Genomic DNA, 19,288 nt, shown 5'->3' with positions numbered 1-19,288 from the left:
CTCCTGTTGCTTCATTTCTTCATTTTCTCTTCTGGTAGCTTTGAAGTTTTTGGTTCCAATGGTGATGGAACTTCACCACCTGATACCATCTCGGGCTTGTGTTTTAAGTGATTAAGGCTAATTCCAGTGGCCTTCAGAGTTGCTTTGAGTTGGTCCTTGTACCTTCGAAGAGGGCAACCTCGTGGTCTTTTTTCTGAAGTGAGCTCACTGAATAAGATTGTTGTGGAGGACACCCCGAGCGAGAGAAGTGAGTCATTCCACTACAAATATATAATGAACAGCTACAAGTGGAGCAGGCAGTTGACGAGGTATACTGTTCTTGGCCAGTCACTGAGATAGGGGCCAGTCGGGCCGACGGCGAAGTAAGCTGTCATAATACAGGACATAACAGGGTTGAGCAAGACAACAGTGGACGTTCTTAGCATGGAAGACCTATTAGCTTCTGTGGTTCAGTTGTAATGGCAACTACAACAAGAGCAGCAACAGTTGCAATGGCAACTACAGCAGTAACAACAAGAACAACAGAAAGAGCAAGAACAGGTACAACAGCAACTATAACAACAAAATTAACAGTTGTTGGAATTATTATTTCAGTCAAAAAACACTTCAGGTTCATTTTTGGCAGACATGGTTGCTAATTCAATTGAAGAATTTACATATAATCTGGAAGAAGGGATTACATTTTCTGCATACTTCAGAAGGTATGAAGGAATCTTCAAGGAAGGGTATAAAAGCTGGATGGACAAAAAGAAGGTATGTCTTCTTTTAAGGAAATTATTACCAGAACATGAAAAGTTTTGTAATTACATCTAAAATTTGCTTCGAGGAAACAATTAAGCTATTATCTAAAATATACAGTGAAAGAAGTTCACTATTTAATATTTTCTGGGAGTGTTTGAATTTGAAAAAATAAAGAAATGGAAGATTTCGTCACGTATGCCAAAATCGTAAATAGAGAATGTGAAAAATTTAAACTCGAATTAAGCTCGGACATGTTTAAATGTTTAATCTTCATACAAAGATTAACGGCAAGTAAAGATGCAGAGATAAGGGCTAGAATAGCGAAGCTTGAAGCAAATACAAAAACTCATGTAACCAAGGGTAACACAGTTCTGAAATGGTATTTGATATGTGATGACATACTTATGTACACTCAGAAAGTTGTAATACTTTTTTCTTTGCAAAACCATATGTTAAAAGAATTCTACATGGGACATCCAGGAATTGCGAGAATGAAAGGATTGATGAGAAGCTATGTTTACTAGTCAAATATGGATCAGGATATTGAAAAATTGTTGAAATCCTGACACCCTTGTGGGATCGCAAGTCAACTGTCCTAAACAGTCAATGAAGGACAGTCTGGTGTGTGCAGGCGCTTTGTGAAGACAGTCGTAGAAGTTGTTGAGAAGAGATATTGTTTGTTATGTGTTGTTTCTGATTTATATTTATATTGTTATAACCTTATTATAAGTCCACATTATAAAGTGGCATATACAGTGAGTTCAAAGAAGGACATAACAAAGATTTAACTCTTTCATTCTTGCTACATGTTCTGACCATTAATTTGATACTTTGACTGCTGGCTCTTTCCAGGACTTCGTTGTTGGTCACATAGTTTTCCACTTGATGGCCATGATTGAACAAAGCTTTTGTTGGTGAAAGCATTCTAACTTTTGGACATCGTGACAGTATAAAGTCAAGGTTTCAAAGCCATATAGCAAGGTTGAAATGACATTATAAACTATAATTTTAGTTGTTAAGTTATATCTTTGTTGTTGAAGACGTGTTTGGTTAACTTTCCAAATGCCCCATGCACAGCTCCAATTCTGTGTTCCCCATCCTTTTTTGAAGTGCACTTGTTTGATAAAAGGCTGCCTAGATATGGAAAATGCTCTATGTTTTTGAGAGATGTATCAAAGATGGTAACATCAAAATCTGGTATGATGGTATTTGGGGCTGGTTGTGAAATGACATGTGTATGTGTATTTGTGTTTCTTCCTCCACCATCACTTGACAACTAGTGTTGGTTTATTTGTGTCCATGTAAATAAGCCAGCTAGCTGTTTGGGAAAAGAGACTAATAGAATAAGTACCAGACTTAAAAATAAGTACAGGGGTTGATTAGCTTCATTAAACTCCTTAAGACGGTGCTCCAATACAGGCACAGTCCAATGACTGGAGCAAGTAAAAGATATGAGATATGTATCAAGTTTCATCATCATGATCATCATCATTTAACATCCACTTTTCCATGTTTGCAAGGCTTGGATAGAATTTGTTGAGGTAGATTTTCTACAGCTGGATGTCTTTCCTGTTGCCAACCCTCACCTGTTTCTAAGCATGACACTTCCCCATTGCCAGGCATGCTTTTTATGGAAGACTTGAAATGAACAACATTGCTTGTATGAGGGTTATGCTCATTTACAATCAAGACAAACAATATCTCTTCTCAACAACTTCTACGACTGTCTTCACAAAGTGCCTGCACACACATTGACGGTGCACATGCGCCTTTATGTGGTGCTTGCAAGCAGTTAAAACAATACGCAAAAGTATAGCACATAATAGCTATCAGGTCATAATCATTTGTGAGTAAAAGCTATGAGATTTTATATCTGTAGAAGCAGGTATTAACGGATCATACAATGACTATAAATGATATGAATGAAGGAAGCACAGTGGTCTGTATGACTTGCTGCCAAGAGTTAGTAAGCTTTTTAGATAGAGAATTTCAGTCTGGACAATTTTAGTAATCTTTATTTGTTTCTTGATGATTATACTAACTGAATTTGGTCAGCTAAGATTCAGAAATTTTTATACAAATAATTTTGATTCTAAAAGTTTTTTTTTCTTTCTGCTGTAGCAACTCTATTCCAATGACTCTACTCAGTACTGAATTGTTTTCAATAAATCCTTCTGACTTTGATCAAGCTACTGCTATAGGATTATAAACCCTTTTGATACCAACCCAGCTGAAACCACTTCTGGCTCTATAGTACAAATGTTTTGTTTTCAAAAGTTCTGAATGAAAATCTTCCACCAAACCTTTGTCACAATTTATGTTCCTAACATGAGCTTAATGATAACTAAGTTATTTTACTAAATTCTCTGTTATATTTAAAATTAATTGAAAGAAACAGAGCATCTCCACAGAAATACAGTAACAAAAGGGTTAATCTGTTATGATTCTTGCTTTTCTTTTTTACCTAGATAACCAAGTGCTAACCACTCAGTTGTGAGATGAAAGTGATTGCAATTTTCTGTTAACAAAGCAATGTATTTTGTAATAGACATTTGAAAATAGTGTTGTGAGTAAACAAACATTTAGATCACATCAAATATATCTGGAATATATTTGATTTGTAAAATGACTGTATTCACTGTTTGCTACTGAAAAAATTCTGGCCTTCAGCAGTACGTATTAAAAATACCAACAGCTAGATGGAACAGTGAAGTCATTTCTATCTATATGCTTAGTATATTATTTTGTTCTAACCTAGGTTGGCATTGTAAACATATTTGACCTAGTGAAATGTTTGTTTAAAGTAATAATATTGCCTTGGGATCCTAGACAATAGTTATAGTGGAGTTTGAACACTTGACTATGTAGTTAGTGGTCAAGCAGCTTATATGCACAGCCATTCAATGGGCTTCTAAAACTATTTTTTAAATCACATCCGCAACTATCTGCTTTTATACTTTATGACACTTACTAGCTGGACAGACATAAGAATAAAAATAAAGAAAGGCTGTTATTCTTTAGATAGAGCTACAAAAAGAGTTGTAATGAAACAAAGTATGCTAGTGTTGAGGCAAGGGTGAATAAATAACAAATAATTCAAGTAGTTAAACTAGCCATTCAACTTTGTATATTTACATATTCTTTTATTTCTGTCAGTCATTTGACTGCAGCCATGCTAGAACACTGCCTTTAGTCGAACACATCAACCCCAGGACTTATTCTTTGTAAGCCTAGTACTTATTCTATCAGTCTCTTTTGTTGAACTGCTAAGTTACAGGTACATAAACACACCAATTTCGGTTGTCAAGCGATGGTAGTGGTGGTGGTGGGGAACAAACACAGACACACAAACATATATAACAGGCTTCTTTCAGTTTCTGTCTACCAAATCCACTCACAAGGCTTTGGTCATCCTGAGGCTATAGAAGAAGCCACTTGCCCAAGATGCCACACAGTGGGATTGAACTCAGAACCATATGGTTGGTAAGCAAGCTAGTTACCACACAGCCACTCTACATTCATACACTCATGGGAGCAGAATTAAAATCATGTATTGATAAAGCTATACGTTTATATATATACGTGCTCTGTAACATGTTTACATGTATTTATAGAATAATAGATGTAGACCTTGAATATGTATGATTGCATACAAGCATGTATTAGCATATGAATAAAGGTGTAGGCTTACAAACACATTTAAATGTAAAGGTACACATAAAGATCTAGATGCAGTCTTTTTCTATACAACCCTGGTAAATTGGTAAAGTTGTCAGTGGGCTTGTTTCATCTCTCTGTGCTAGTTTAAACACTGCTGTGATCAACTTCGCCTTTCACCCTTTCAGGGTCAAAAACAAAAGGTCATGAGGTGTCAGAACTGCATGAATGTTGTACTTAATGCATTGTGATATTTGTTTCAGTACTTTATATTTGGAGTTCAAATCCCACCATGGCTGACTTGATGGCAGACTCAACCCACCACCTACTTTAAACATTACCATCTAGCACCTTGAGTCCCTTTAGAAACCACTTAGTTGCAAGCATTCAGACCAGATCTCTGGTTTGTAGACACCTTCCCTCCTCCCAGAATCCCTGTAAATAACCATTGGCACTGACTAAATAAAAATTAAAAAAAAAAGAAGAAAAATACAAATAAATAAATTTTTAAAAATCACCTCCATGAACCACTGAATCCATTCATATACAAACCATGCAGGAATAATATGCAACATTGCCCCCAAATCACTGTTAATGCAAAAAATACATCATTTTACTGAGGCAGATTTTCTATGACTGGAACCCCTTTCCTGTCACCAAGCTGAGCTGATTTTGAATTATGGTAATTTTTTTCATGTGACTAGCAGTGTTTGTCATGGAAGACTAGAAACAACAGCATTTCTATGACAGTGATGCTCATTTAACAAAGGTACACACACACATATATATGCTCACATACATATATATACACAAACATACATACATACATACATACATATATATATATACAAACATACATACATATATATATACACAAACATACATTTATATATATACACACAAACATACATATACACACACACACACACACACACAAACGTATACACACACACACATATATATACACACACACATATAAACATACATATGCAGAAACATATACAAACATACATACATATATACATACGACAGGCTTCTTTCAGTTTCCGCCTATCAGATCCCCTTACAAGGCTTTGGTTGGCCCTAGGCTGTAGTAGCAGGCATTTGCCCAAGGTGGCATGCAGTGAGACTGAACCCAGAACCATGTGGTTGGGAAGAATGCTTTTTACCACACAGCCACGCCTGAGCCTAAAAAGTCATAGACCTGCAGAAGGATTCAAACTCATAACCCTCATAATACTTTGACGGTTGACTTATAAAAGACTGATGCTCTACCAACTGAGCTATATACATATATATGTGTGTATATTTGTAAATGCATATACATGTGTGTGTACACAAGAATACACATACACACATTGGGTTTTTTCTAGTTTCCACCTACTAAATTTACTCACAAGGCTTTGGTCAGCCTGAGGCCACAGGAGACACTTGCCCAAGGTGTCACAAAGTAGGACTGAACCAGTGGCCACATGGTTGGGAAGTCAGCTCCTTAACCACACAGCCATACATGCATGCATAACACACATAACAAATCATGAGTCATCGAAACTGCAACAGATCAATTGAATTCACATTTGGTGTCTCCCTGAGACTTAAAAATTAAATTAGCAAGTCAATATATAAAACATCAATGTAACTAAACACTATACAGCAGTGTTCTCAAACTATTTTTAATTATGACCTCTTTTCCATAAAACTTTTTCAATGTCTCCTTGCTACAACTCAAATCCTTCCCACTCATTTTTAATCTACATTGATGTAATATCCGGCCAGAATAATTTAATTCCAGGTACTAATTTGATACAGGTGATTACTTACAACAACGCCACACTACTATAAACATAGCTGGTATATATTTGGCTTTTCTTATTTACTTATTCACATTTTGAAGTTATTTTTGTTGATGCTGTGGTTATAGTTATAGCTGTTATGATTGTAGCTAACAAGTAGTTTACCATATTACATTTTAAATTTATATTTTGAAAGTTAATATTTAAATGTGTGTCAAAAACTAAAAAAGAAAGAAAAAACTGTACAACTGAATTGTTAGAGCTTTGGACAAAATATCTTGAGGTATTTGTTCTGAGTTCAAATCTTGCTGGAGTCATATTTGTATTTTATCTTTTCAAGAGGAAAAAAATAAAGTACCAGTCAAGTACTGGGGTCAATGTAGACTAACCCACCTCCTCACAAATTTCCTGTACAGTCTCCTGGTCTTCTGTACAAATATAAAATTGTTCACCATCTCCACTGGATGATATTGCTCATTTTGAGAAGTATAGTTATCTAATAACATGAAACAACAAACTGCACTTTGCATGATCATAAGCAAGCACATTAAACTATAAGGCTCACTTTTCTGAACTTTGACTTTATTCACAAAGACATATAATACAGTAGACCACTCTGAACTAAGTCAATTTACCTCAACTATAGAGTTAACATATTAATATATAATTAATAGTCAATATCTTTACAGCTAAAAACCCCATACTGCAAATATAAAACACTAATTCTATAAAACCTGATTCTAACAAAGCAAAATCAATAAATATATAAAATTAAGCAACAATTGAAACAGAGAAAACAATAAATTAAGTGAACTTCTAGCCTGACCAGATGCTGCCAGTGTATAATTTATATAGATTAACTCATATCATTGATTAGTAAGTGGATCCTGTTGGGCTTATCATGTTAATATAAATTAGCTAAATAATTTTTTTTTACATACACATAAAACTTGATATTATTACTATTTACTCAGAAGAAAGATAAGTGGATTGGCTGAATTGGAAAAAAGTGTCTTGTGGTGTTTATTCTGAGTTCAAATCTTGCAGAGGTCAAATTTTCTTTCAGCTTTTCAAGAGGAATAAAATAAAGTATCAGTCAAATACCGAGGTTGGCGTAATTAATTAACCTAACTTCCCACAAATTTCAAGCTTTGCATTTATATTTGAAGTAATTGTGGAAGTACTGGATTGGTAGAATCATTAGAACATAAAGCACATACTTTGTGGTATTTAGTCCAGCTCCTTATGTTCTGAGTTTAAATCATCAAGGTCATTTTTGTATTTCATCATTTCAGGGTTGATAAAATAAAGTACCAGTTAAGTACTAAGATTGAAATAATTAACTAATTTCTCTGCCACAAATTTCAAATGTTAGAAACAATTACAGGGATTGGTAGAATCCTTAAAACTGTCTTTCATGCTTTTCATCATCATCAATCTCTGGACATTACTGTCTTAAGTTATAGGACTCCGAGAGCCAGTTACCCAGTTTTTATGGCGAGTAAGAGACCGCTATCACATTTCCTTTGAACAAGATGTTAGTCATCACAGGGCTTCTCATCTTAAGGTGAGTGAATTGGAACAATGTGAAATGAAGTGTTTTGCTCAAGAACACATGCTGTCTGGTCCAGGAATCAAAACTGTGCTCTTATGATTCTAAGTGCAACAACCTAACCAATAGGCCATTTGAGATTGATAAAATGAAATACCAGTCAAGTACTGGAATTGATGGTATCGACTAGCCCTCTCTGCTCAAATTTCAAGCCTCATGCCCTGCTAGAAACAATTATCTACTCTGAGATGGTCAGAAGATTAATAGAATTGGTAGAGAAGGAGACAAATGCTATTTTGATATTTAGTTATGTTTCTTTATATTGTGAGTTCAAACTCCATCTCTATTGCCTTTGCTTTTCAGCATTCTAGGGTCGATAGAATAACTATAAGGCAAGTATGGGTGCAAGCATAGTTGTGTGGGTAAAGTAGTTTGTATCACAACAATGTAATTTCAGCAGAATTGATACCAGTGCTGGTGCCACATAAAAAGCATCCAGTACACTCTGTGGAGTGGTTGGCATTAGGAAAGGCATCCAGCAGATGAAACCATGTCAAAACAGACAATGAAGCATGGTGTTGCTCCTTGCCTTACCAGCTCCATTCAAGCTGTCCAAGCCATGCAAGCATGGAAAACAGACGTTAAATGCTGCTGCTAATGATGATGATTATTCCACTGCATAACATTATATGGCAAGTGCCTTCCAATGTATTCTCAAGTTGAGATTGAAATTTAGTGGATAGAAATTGATGTGTGTGTGTGTGTGCGCGCGCATATGCAGCATGGAGACTGGCATGTTAAAGTAGACCCAATGTTTCCTCTGTATGTCGCAAAAGACAGCCAAAAGAGATTGATGTAAGATTTGTACTCCGACTTTGTAAAACCCTCACCAGCAACAACAACCCAAACAGGCCCTTGGTTTGGATGGTTATCACCTGAATGGTGCAAAGGTGTCATCCACCAGGACTAGAGTATCATCAACAAATGGTGGATGTGGTGATGCACTGTCACAATGCATACTCCCATACTACTACTATATGTATGTGTGTGTACAAGACAAACTTTATATACATACATACATAGATGTACGTATGCACACACACACACACACACACGATGAGCTTCTTCCAGTTTCCAACTACCAATTCCCCTCGTAGAGCTTTAGGTGCCATGTGATGGACTGAACTCAAAACCATATGAATGGAAAGAGACCTTAACTACACAGCCATGCCTATGAATATATTCATAGGCATACAGATAGCTATGTAATCAAACTTTATGAAGAAACATGTCACAGTGACTTCACTGTTTTGGCATACTTCTTTGTCAGACTGATGAAGGTGGGCAAGTTGAATATTCAAAGCCACTGTTAACCTTTACCTTGTAAAAGTTCAATAAGTATGTTCTCTAATAAAAAGTATTGAGTAATCCTTTGGATTAATGTCGAATTATTGTCATATACAACTTGACATAAAACAAACAATATACATTCATGTGTGTGTGCATGTGCGTTTATGCTTATATATATTCTTCATAATATACTAGGTGTATTTCAGAAGTTTACAGGCATTTTTTAGGAGAGGCAGTTATAAATGTACAAGATAATTATAATTTTAGTATGTCTTTATAATATCATGATTTTAATATATCTAATTAGCTGTGCAGCAGCACTTTGAACATACCCTATTAAACTTTGCTTGTCTCAGCTGACTAGTTTGCATTATTCAGTCAGGTTGCTTGGAAGCTCACTATGCCATAAAGTTTTGTGTTAAACGGGGTGAAAATGCTACGGAAACTTATGAAATGTTCCAGATTGTTAATGATTAATTTTTCGCTGGCACAAATGGTTCACAGACGATAGAGAGGAGGTGGGAGATGATGTGAGGTGTGGGAGGGAGAGGAAGAAGTCTGTCATATGTCTATAAAGAAAATAGGCATACAGTTTGGAGTTGGTTTGGCAACTGTACAGCGAATTATTCATGTGCAAAATTTGTTCTCAAGGTGCTTAGTAGTGAGCATCCCGCTAACAAAATACTTGACAGAGATGGGCATCAAAATCATCCCTCACCCTCCCTACAGTTCAGCTCTTGTTCTCTGACTTTTCGTTGTTCAAGCTGAAAAACTTCGGGGAGGTTGTTTTGAAGATGAAAGTGGCTGTGATATGGGTCCTGGACACCTTCGCTTTAGAGGATTTTTATAGGGCCTTCACAAAGTGGCTGGAGTGCTGCAACAAGTGCACTGAAGTCAGAGGATCCTATTTTGAAGGAGATTAGAGCTTTGTACTTCTTTGAAATTAATAAATGTCTCTCTTGAAAAAGTTCAAAAACTTCTGGAATGCACCTTGTATATCAATATAGGCTAAAACATAAAAAACTTTCTCATCTTCCCAAGCGTTAAACCAATACACCTGTTTATTGTTTATACACCAGTCTTTGTCTTTTGTAAATTCCAACTATATTTTACCATAGCAAGTCAAACTCTAAACCACTAAAACTCACAGATACTCCAGATACTCCAGTATTCATTGATGTTAGAATAGATCTCTTTGAATTTTATTAAAAAAAGGTAATAGTAGGTTACCACTCATATTTCATAAAGATTGATTAGCTGCCAGACAAGTTTAATCACAAAATAATAGAGGAGAAATTGAAAGCTCAATTCAATAGACATGACATCTGTGTAAAGATGTATTGTGTAGGCATTGATGTATATAGTTATGCGTATTTAAAGAAGTTTGTTTGCAATCATGTGCTTTTGGGCTTGGTCCTATCAATGACACCTTGTCCTGGATTAACTACTGGCTTGTGAGTGAATTTGGTGGGCAGAAACTGTGTGGACGCCCATTACGCGCGCGCACACACACACACACACACACACATGTATGTAGGTGTATGTATCTTTGTCCCCAGCAATGCTTTGACAACTGTTGTAGGTTTGTTTACATTCTTTAACTTAGTGGTTTGGCAAAAGAAAGTGATAGAATATGTACCAGACTTAAAAATAAGAACTAGGACTGATTTGTTTGAACTCTTTAAGGCAGTGCACCATTATGGCTGCAGTCCAATGACTAAAAGAAGCAAAATAAAAAATGATGAAAATGATATTAATATGCACATGTGTGTGTGTGTGTGTGTGTGTGTGTGTGTGACTTGATCCTAGACCATTTGTTGTTTATAACTAAAAACAATTACATTGTGAGAGTATCATCTTTAGTCAAAAGTTGTTATATGCAGTATTCACTTATTTCTTAACAGTAGTGATCACTAGAAAGGGTCAAGATGGTTTTGTTCCTCTACAGATGCATAGCAGCAACAAAATCCATTACATAATGCCAGAAGATCATTGCCTGTCAGTTCACTTACAACAACATTATTTTACATCTTTCCATGCTGAGATGGGTTTGAGAGATCATCATGATATGAATCATTTTGCATCAAAACCTACTCAAAGTGTAGGTGCTTGTATGTATCTATATACAAGCTTGCCGTTTCTATAGCTGGATGATCTTCCTTTTGCCAACCACTTTATAGAGTGTAGTGGCTGCATTTTCAAATGGCACCAACCCTCAGAGGGTGAATACAGGGCAAAAGGGACATTATAACCCCGAATTTTCTCAGCTCATAGAGCCAACCACTTTACAGTGGGTGAGGTGGAGCCTTGTATACAGTAAATGTAAATTTGGAGACAGAACAATGATAATAGAAAGACTAGAAATGAGTATTTGAGAGAGAAAGATAGGGGAGTATGCAGAGTATTCAATAAACTGGGGCATGTACATTTGTATAGGTGACGAAGGAGGAGAATAGGAGAAAAAGAGAAAGAAGAATGATGCCAGAAGGACTGGAATGGTTGGAAGGGCTCAAGAAACAACAGTATGATGGAGGAAAAAACTGGGAAATTTAAGGGTGGTATTGGGAGGGGAGTAAATGGTAAAAGTGGGCAAAAGTGAAGGTGGGTAGGTGGAAAAAGCAAGACTATGATGGAAAAAAAGCAAGGTTATTTGGGTGAGGTCACTGATTGGCAACAACAGAGATGGACAAAGAGTAGGTGAGGGGTGGGGGAGTGATTGGGGTTAGCAGAGGTAGACAAAGATAGATATTAAGTGATAAGATAAAGGTGATAGTAAGCCAAAACAATCAGTTCATTTTAAATTGTGGTGACAGCTTGGAATGTTACTTGACTACCAAGCCAGCCCTAATGGTGTTTATTGAAGTATTCTGAAAAAAAAACAAGACAGATTTTCTATCAAATTCATACATCTTTGAATTGTGTTTGTGTCATGACTGTTGAGTTATGTCCTTGTTAGCATTGGGTGGTAAACTGCATATGTCATGACTCTTGAGTTATGTTCTTGTTAGCTAGCACTGGGTGGGAAACACTTCCAAGAAGTTTCTGAGGACGGAGAATCATAAAAAAGCTATATGAGTTCCAGGTCATTTGGGTCATATCCTGGGATCAAAGTTTTTGATGTCCCTTCTTGGGTGCTTTGGTCCATTCATAAATGTTATGCTATTCAGAATTGCCACATAAACCTTGTGGTTATTCCTTAAATTTTTATTTTTCAAGAAATATGGACATGTTATAGTGTTTGCTAGGTGGCATAAATTCAAAGAGCTGTCGTGTTAGTCAGGAAATATTTTTAATTGTTGTTCGGTATAGCTGAGGTGTTAGCAGAATATTCAATGCTTCTTTTCCTGTGTGTGTGTTTGTGTATGTATACACACACAACTCACATGCACTCATATATATATATATATATATATATATAGTTGCCATGATAGATTGTTAGCCACTACACACATTTTTTTCTCTCCTTGTTTTTTCATGTCCCTTTCTGTAGAAGAGCGTAGGCTCGAAACGTAAAAGACTTTTTCTATTCCTAAGCGTTATACTAATACATCTGTTTGTTTTGTACACCACCTGTCTTTGTCTTTTTCGTAAATTCTCCCTATATATATATATATCAATCGTCAGTGGATCACATATCCGAAAAAGAAGCCTACTCCAAAGGACAGAACAGTAATGTATTTACATGCAGTTAAATATATGTTTGGTCATAGAGTGACCAATGGTTTCTCATCCATAAAGTGCTTAGCTTTATAGACAACTCGTCAGATTTGCCATTAGTATCTGACAATTGTCTATAAAGCCAAGCACTTTATGGATGTGAAACCATTGGTCACTCTATGACTGGACATATATTTAACTGCAGGATATATATATATATATATATATATATATATATATATATATATATATAGAGAGAGAGAGAGAGAGAGAGAGAGGGGTGGTGGTGCTTATGGCCTAGTAGTCAGGTGTTACATTTATAATTGCGAGATCACAAGTTTGATTTCTGGAGCAGATGGTGTGTTGTGCTCTTGAGCAAAACACTTCATCTCACGTTGCTCTGCAATCACTTTGACATCTGATGTATAGCACATAGTGCATTTGTACAGGCAATGAGGATTTGTGGAGGAAATGAGTTTATGTGCAGCACAAACATACTATCATTACAAACAAATAATCTGTGCAAGTTGTTCAGCAAGAAATTGCAGAACTATCTTTCTTAGACTTGAGAGACTATTATTAATTATATATGTCATTGTAATAATGAAGACAAACCAAATAATATTTTGAATGCATTTAATAAGTATGCTTCAAATCTGCATAATATATAATATGAAATACACCCCTTACACAACAACTTCAATTAATATATTTCAAAATACAAACCAACTGATGGAGATAGTTTGGTGTGTGTGCATGTGTGTGTGTGTGATGGGGGTTAGCCAGTTAAGTTGTCTAAGTTAGGAGGGAGGAAAATATGTATAGGGAAGAAGGAAGGAGACAGAGAGACTGAGAGATAGATAGAGAGAGAGAGAAAGAGAGAGAGAGAGAGAGAGAGAGAGAGAGAGAGCAATGGTGAGATAAGGGATATAAGGAGATGCAGAAGAGAGAAAGAGAAGGAGAGTGAGAGAAGAGGAAAGAAAACAGACAGTTGTGTTTGTATGTATATAGAAAGGATGTGAGGTTAAAAAGTTTGCTTACAAACCATACAGTTTTAGGTTCAGTCTCACTGCATGGCACCTAGGGCCAACCAAAGACTTGTGAGTGGTTATGAGAGATGGAAACTGAAAGAAACTTATTATGCATGTGTGTGTATGTGTGTGTGCATGCACGCTCATGCATGAATGTGTATACATGTGTGTATCTCCTTGTCTTGACATAACATAATGGTTGTAGCAAGCATCCTAGCAGCATCATTCATTTCCAGTTTTCTATGAAAACGTGTCTAATTATGAGGAAATATTATCTGACAACATCGAGAGCATCTACCCATAGAAAATCAGCCTCAATGAATTCCATCTGATCCAATGCAAGTATGGAAAAGTAGACATTATGATGATGGTGATATACACACATGCATACAACACCACACTTTATGTTTTGAGTTCAAATCCCAGTGAGGTTAATTGTATTTTTCAACCGGTTGGGGTCAGGAAATAAAGGGTCTGTCCAGGGTAGAGCACCGGCAGAATTGTTAGTGCTCTAGATGAGATGCCTGATGATATATGAGGTTAAATCTTCCTCCTAAGTTCTATCAAAAGCTGGCAGAATTGTCAGCACATTGGGTAAAATGCTTAGTGGCATTTTGTGTGTTTTTACATCCTGGTTCCAATGTCATTAGGGTCTTCCTTCATTTTAGGGTCTATAAAATAAGTACCAGTTGAGCAGAGGAGTCAATGTAATTGATTTAGCCCCTACCCTGAAATTGATGGCCTTATGCCAAAATTTGAAACCAATATTTAGGTTATTGCAAAGGGTTGACATTGAGTCCAGTGTAAAAAATGTGAGTGCCTATGAATTTTCAATGAACTCACAAAACTAATGCAGAATGAATTTCATAAGAACAGGACAGAAGGCATTTACATTGATAACAGATGTGCTCAAAGCAAAGCTGGACAAGACCCTATGCGCTAGTCTCTTCGGCAGCACTGTTGTACTTGTGCTCTTATATGCAAGCAAGACATAGGCTACTACAAAGAGGGAAGATGCAAAAGGCCATGAAAAGATTAATGTTTGGAATATTGTTGCAAAAATATATCCAAAATGGGATGGTTCTCAAATGAAGTGGAAAATACTCAAAGAACAAGTTCCTCAGGGCCAGATATGTTGTGAGGGTCACACGCAACAGGTAAATCAATACAGTTGCAAGTTGTATTCTAGAGATTAGAAAAGACCATTTGGAAGGCCTCCACAATGATGGGAAGATGATTTAGTAAAACAATTTGATCCAAAATGGAAAAGAATGACACAATTAATAAAGTTTAGAAGCATGTTGCAACCAGTCTCTTTTTTTGTTACAGGGATTTAAACAAACCAACACCTGTCAAGAGCTGGTGGGAAACATAGAAACATATGCACATATATACACATGATGGGCTTCCATACATTTACCATCTACCAAATTCATTTACAAGACATTGGTTGGCCCAAGACTACAGTCAAAGACATTTGCCCAAAGTATTGCACAATGATACTGAACTTGAAAGCACATGGTTACAAAGTGAGCTTCTTAACCACACAACCATGTCTGGGGAAAACTACTAAGCTCTGGGCAATGATGCTTGTTGACATCTCCCTTTTGAAGGGAATAGAAACTTCCTTACTTGAAAAGCAGCTAAAATTTTGCAACAAGAAGAACATCTGGCTATAAAATGGATGCCTTAACATCATAAATTAATCTAACCAAGGAATCAACAAACTTTTTAAAGCACTGACCTCCTTCATGAAATCACTGATAACTCATTGATCCCAATCATGTAAATTTCTAAAATAAAATTAAAAAGTATAATTAAAAAAAATTCCTATTTAGAATCAACAATTCCTTTGTTCTTTTTTGTCACTACTGCATTTTAATAAAACATATTTACAGAAATAATGTTGTTTGATGACATTTTCAAACAGCAGCAAACATTATTGATACACTTGGAATATTTAACCCAATAGCATTCAGATTACTCTGTCGAATGTAATGCTTATTTATTCATATTGTTTTGAATTAATCATACATTATCTTGTTGCTTTGAGATTTTGATAATGTGATTGTTTATTTTTAGAATGACATTGCAGAGTAGGTATGAGAGGCCTGATCTAGTTAGATTGAACATAAAGCAAGTAGAATATTTGGGCCTAATACGACTGGTCTGAATGCTAAAGGATTAATGTTTGTTGAATACTAGTTGTTGCATTGATGTTTGGCTGAAATTAGTTTTAGCCTTAAATTACAGTACCTTCTGGATTCAATTCTATAATAATTTAACATCTTTAACATTTGATATTGCTTCAGGTGTTTATTGATCCGTTGGATAGCCACATAGGCCTAGGTTGATTGACCACTTTCCCAACCCCTGGTCTGACTCATGCGAGCATGAAAAAAGCAAAAAAACAAAATACCGGATGTAAAGCAAATGAATGAATGGATTTGTGTATTAGTTTCCTCATAAAGCTTAGATTTAACTGTATAGAACTAAACCAAGTGACTTAAATTCAAATCAATAATCACAGTCATTTGTTAGTGTTTTCTTTTATGAGTGTTTTTAAAAGATTTATCTACAATGAAAGTGCATTAGACAGGCTGATCGAAGACTCTTTTCTGTATCTTCTACAAATCTCTTATCTTTCAATCAGGTTATTTCTTTTGAGACAAATAGGCAGATATTCACAGCAGTTTCAGTTAAAACATTGTAAATAAATTAGGTCAGTACAGAATGTTATTGCGCCCTCCCACCTAAAAAAAAACCCCAAAAAACCAAAAACAACCTCATTTATATAAGCTTTCTCAAGTTTTATAAAATTAATTGTTATGATATGGTTTTTTTTTTTTGCAATAAAAGTCATAAGACTTGCAAATATAGTTGGATTTATTTTACTAGAGAGAGTATACCAAATGAACTAGCAAAATAATAAAAATTAATGAGGTAATAGGAAATGTGTCAATATATGAAGGAAAAAACTTCACCAGTAGTTCGTGTTCTAAATCATGGTAATGATATATTGACTAGTTTTACCCTACATATCTTTACAATGCTTTCATCATGGAGTCTTTTGTATGAAAAAAAAAAAAAATTTAAAACACTACATATTTAATATTTATAACAATTTCAAATCTCTAATGTAATGCTGTGTGATTAATTATAAGATCTGTGTCTTTAGTACATCAATAAGATCCAATAAAACATTACATCATTTAATATAATATTGTATGGGATTACCTATAAAGAGAATATGTTTATTTTTATATTACATTATTTGAGACCCAGTAACACATTGAATGATTTAGTGATAAATCAAAGTATTACTTATTGGTTTAATCAAAAGGAAGGTCATGTGCTTTGTAGAAAAGAAATAGCTAACATTTTTGGCAGAGCGTTTCCTCAGATGTCATTTTTTGCTTTCAACTGAAGTGACTGTTGCCAATACAGACTAACTATTATTGATAATAAGAAACATAAAGCTAGACATAAATCTGGGATAAGGGGAAAAGAAAATCTTTAAAATGTGCACACACACACACACACATATATATAGATGATCTTGACTACATTGACACTGATAGAGAACTATTACTTATAAAGCAATATAACATTTTTTTTTTACAGAGCTAAACATATAAGGTAGAGAGTATTTCAATTTGGTTTTGGTTCTATTTTTAGGATTGTTAATATTATAAAAACCATCATTCCACAAGACATAAAATAAAGTTGCTGCTGTCAGCGATGATGACGGTGATTTGTAAATGTCTTTATTGTTACATAATTTACAATTAAATGAGCTGTCTTAAAAAATTTATTCTGGAAAACATTGCAAAGATATTACCTGGGCTATATATATATATACATATATATACATATATATATATATATGTAAAACATGGTAAATGTTTTTACTTTTCATTCCCTTCCAAATTGCTCTTAATTGTAGTTTTAGACTTTTGACTGTTCCTCCTAGCATGTAAGGTGGCCTGTTAAGGGTCACCTCTTTTTGTGTTTAAATGTACACTAAATTTATATGGAAAATATGTTGTCTATTGACTTTTTATACATGCTAAGCCACTGGTAGAAAGATTTCTAAAATTTTGCTACCCTATATCATTTTAAGAATATGACTTTAGTAATTTCTGAAGTTAGTCAACATTTTTTATTTACTGCCGAGTGAAACTGTGCAGTAGATTTGAAAAATTATAATATATAATGATGGGACACGTGTTATTCTGTCTCTAAATTATATGTTAATGTTTGGCGTACCCAGTGATGGGAACTTTGCCCAGCAAATTATTTTATTTGCTAATTAAAGTTCGAAACCTAGGTCTAGTTGTAAAACATGGTAAATGTTTTTATTTTTCATTCCCTTCAAAAATGCTCTTAACTGTGGTTTTGGACTTTTAACTGTTCCTTCTGGCATGTAAGGCAGCCTGTTAAGGGTCACCTATTTTTGTGCTTAAATGTACACCAATTTTATATATATCTATATATATAAAACTGTAGTTGTGTGAGTGTCTGTCCCCTTCGATTTAGATTCCTAACTACTCCCACATTTTGCGGTGCAGTTTAACCAAATTCGGGTATCTTATAGTCGTGATTCATATCAAGTCTGTCTGGGTATTAGTGCACGTCTACGATGAGTCTACGATTTTAAAAATAATTTAACATAATTTTTTATTCCATTTTAATGCATATTTTTTCGTGTGTCGATGGCGGCGGAGTTGGCGTCCACGCTCACGCCTGCACCTGTGTTGCTTCTCCCCTTCTTCCCTCCCTCGTGAAGCTGTGGGGAAGGGAGTGTAAGGAAATCAACGTCGTAAAGTGTTGTCAAGGAGACCAGCATTCTTTTAGAACAACGACTTCATGGCTTGAAGACAACAAAACAGAAAATGTCTACGATGAGTCAACGATTTAAAAAAAAATTTACCATAATTTTTTTCCCATTTTTAATGCATTTTTTTTGCTATTTTTTGGCTATAACTCTCTAAAAATGCTTATTTCCCTTACAAACCCGAGCAATGCCGGGCTATACTGCTAGTATATATATATATATATATAATTACAATTTAGTTGAATTAGGTAGCTGAGGAACCAAGTCAGTCCAGTATTATTTTCACAGCTTGAAGTAAGGTGAATAAAAAGTAAATAACAATGATGTCAAGGTATTAGTGCATTACAACTGGCTTTATTCTCTAGTTCTGATGAAATCATCATCATCATCATCATCGTTTAACGTCTGCTTTCCATGCTAGCATGGGTTGGACGGTTCAACTGGGGTCTGGGGAGCCCGAAGGCTGCACCAGGCCAGTCAGATCTGGCAGTGTTTCTACAGCTGGATGTCCTTCCTAACGCCAACCACTCCGAGAGTGTAGTGGGTGATTTTATGTGCCACCGACACAGGTGCCAGATGAGGCTGGCGAACGGCCACGCTCGGATGGTGTTTTTTATGTGCCACCGACACAGGTGCCAGACGAGGCTGGCGAACGGCCACGCTCGGATGG

At 35.5% G+C, this 19,288-nt stretch overlaps 1 protein-coding gene across 3 annotated transcripts in view; it reads right to left on the bottom strand.

Annotated features, from left to right (window-relative positions):
- LOC115227619 (transmembrane protein 45B-like) overlaps positions 1–19,288 on the bottom strand; it is a 93,557-nt gene that overhangs the window by 14,928 nt on the left and 59,341 nt on the right. Inside the window, exon 3 of one of the 3 annotated variants that reach the window (XM_036499656.1) lies at positions 15,526–15,574. The exons of the other annotated variants lie outside the window; for them this stretch is intronic. The gene's annotated coding sequence lies outside the window, so the exon portion shown is untranslated. The remainder of the gene's footprint in view (positions 1–15,525; positions 15,575–19,288) is intronic. 3 annotated transcript variants of the gene reach the window in all.

Source organism: Octopus sinensis, linkage group LG2 (genome assembly GCF_006345805.1).
Source record: "Octopus sinensis linkage group LG2, ASM634580v1, whole genome shotgun sequence".
NCBI classification, from domain to species: Eukaryota; Metazoa; Mollusca; class Cephalopoda; order Octopoda; family Octopodidae; genus Octopus; species Octopus sinensis.
The sequence above is the reverse complement of the archived record's forward strand: the minus strand, read 5'-3'. Positions and strand labels throughout refer to the sequence as shown.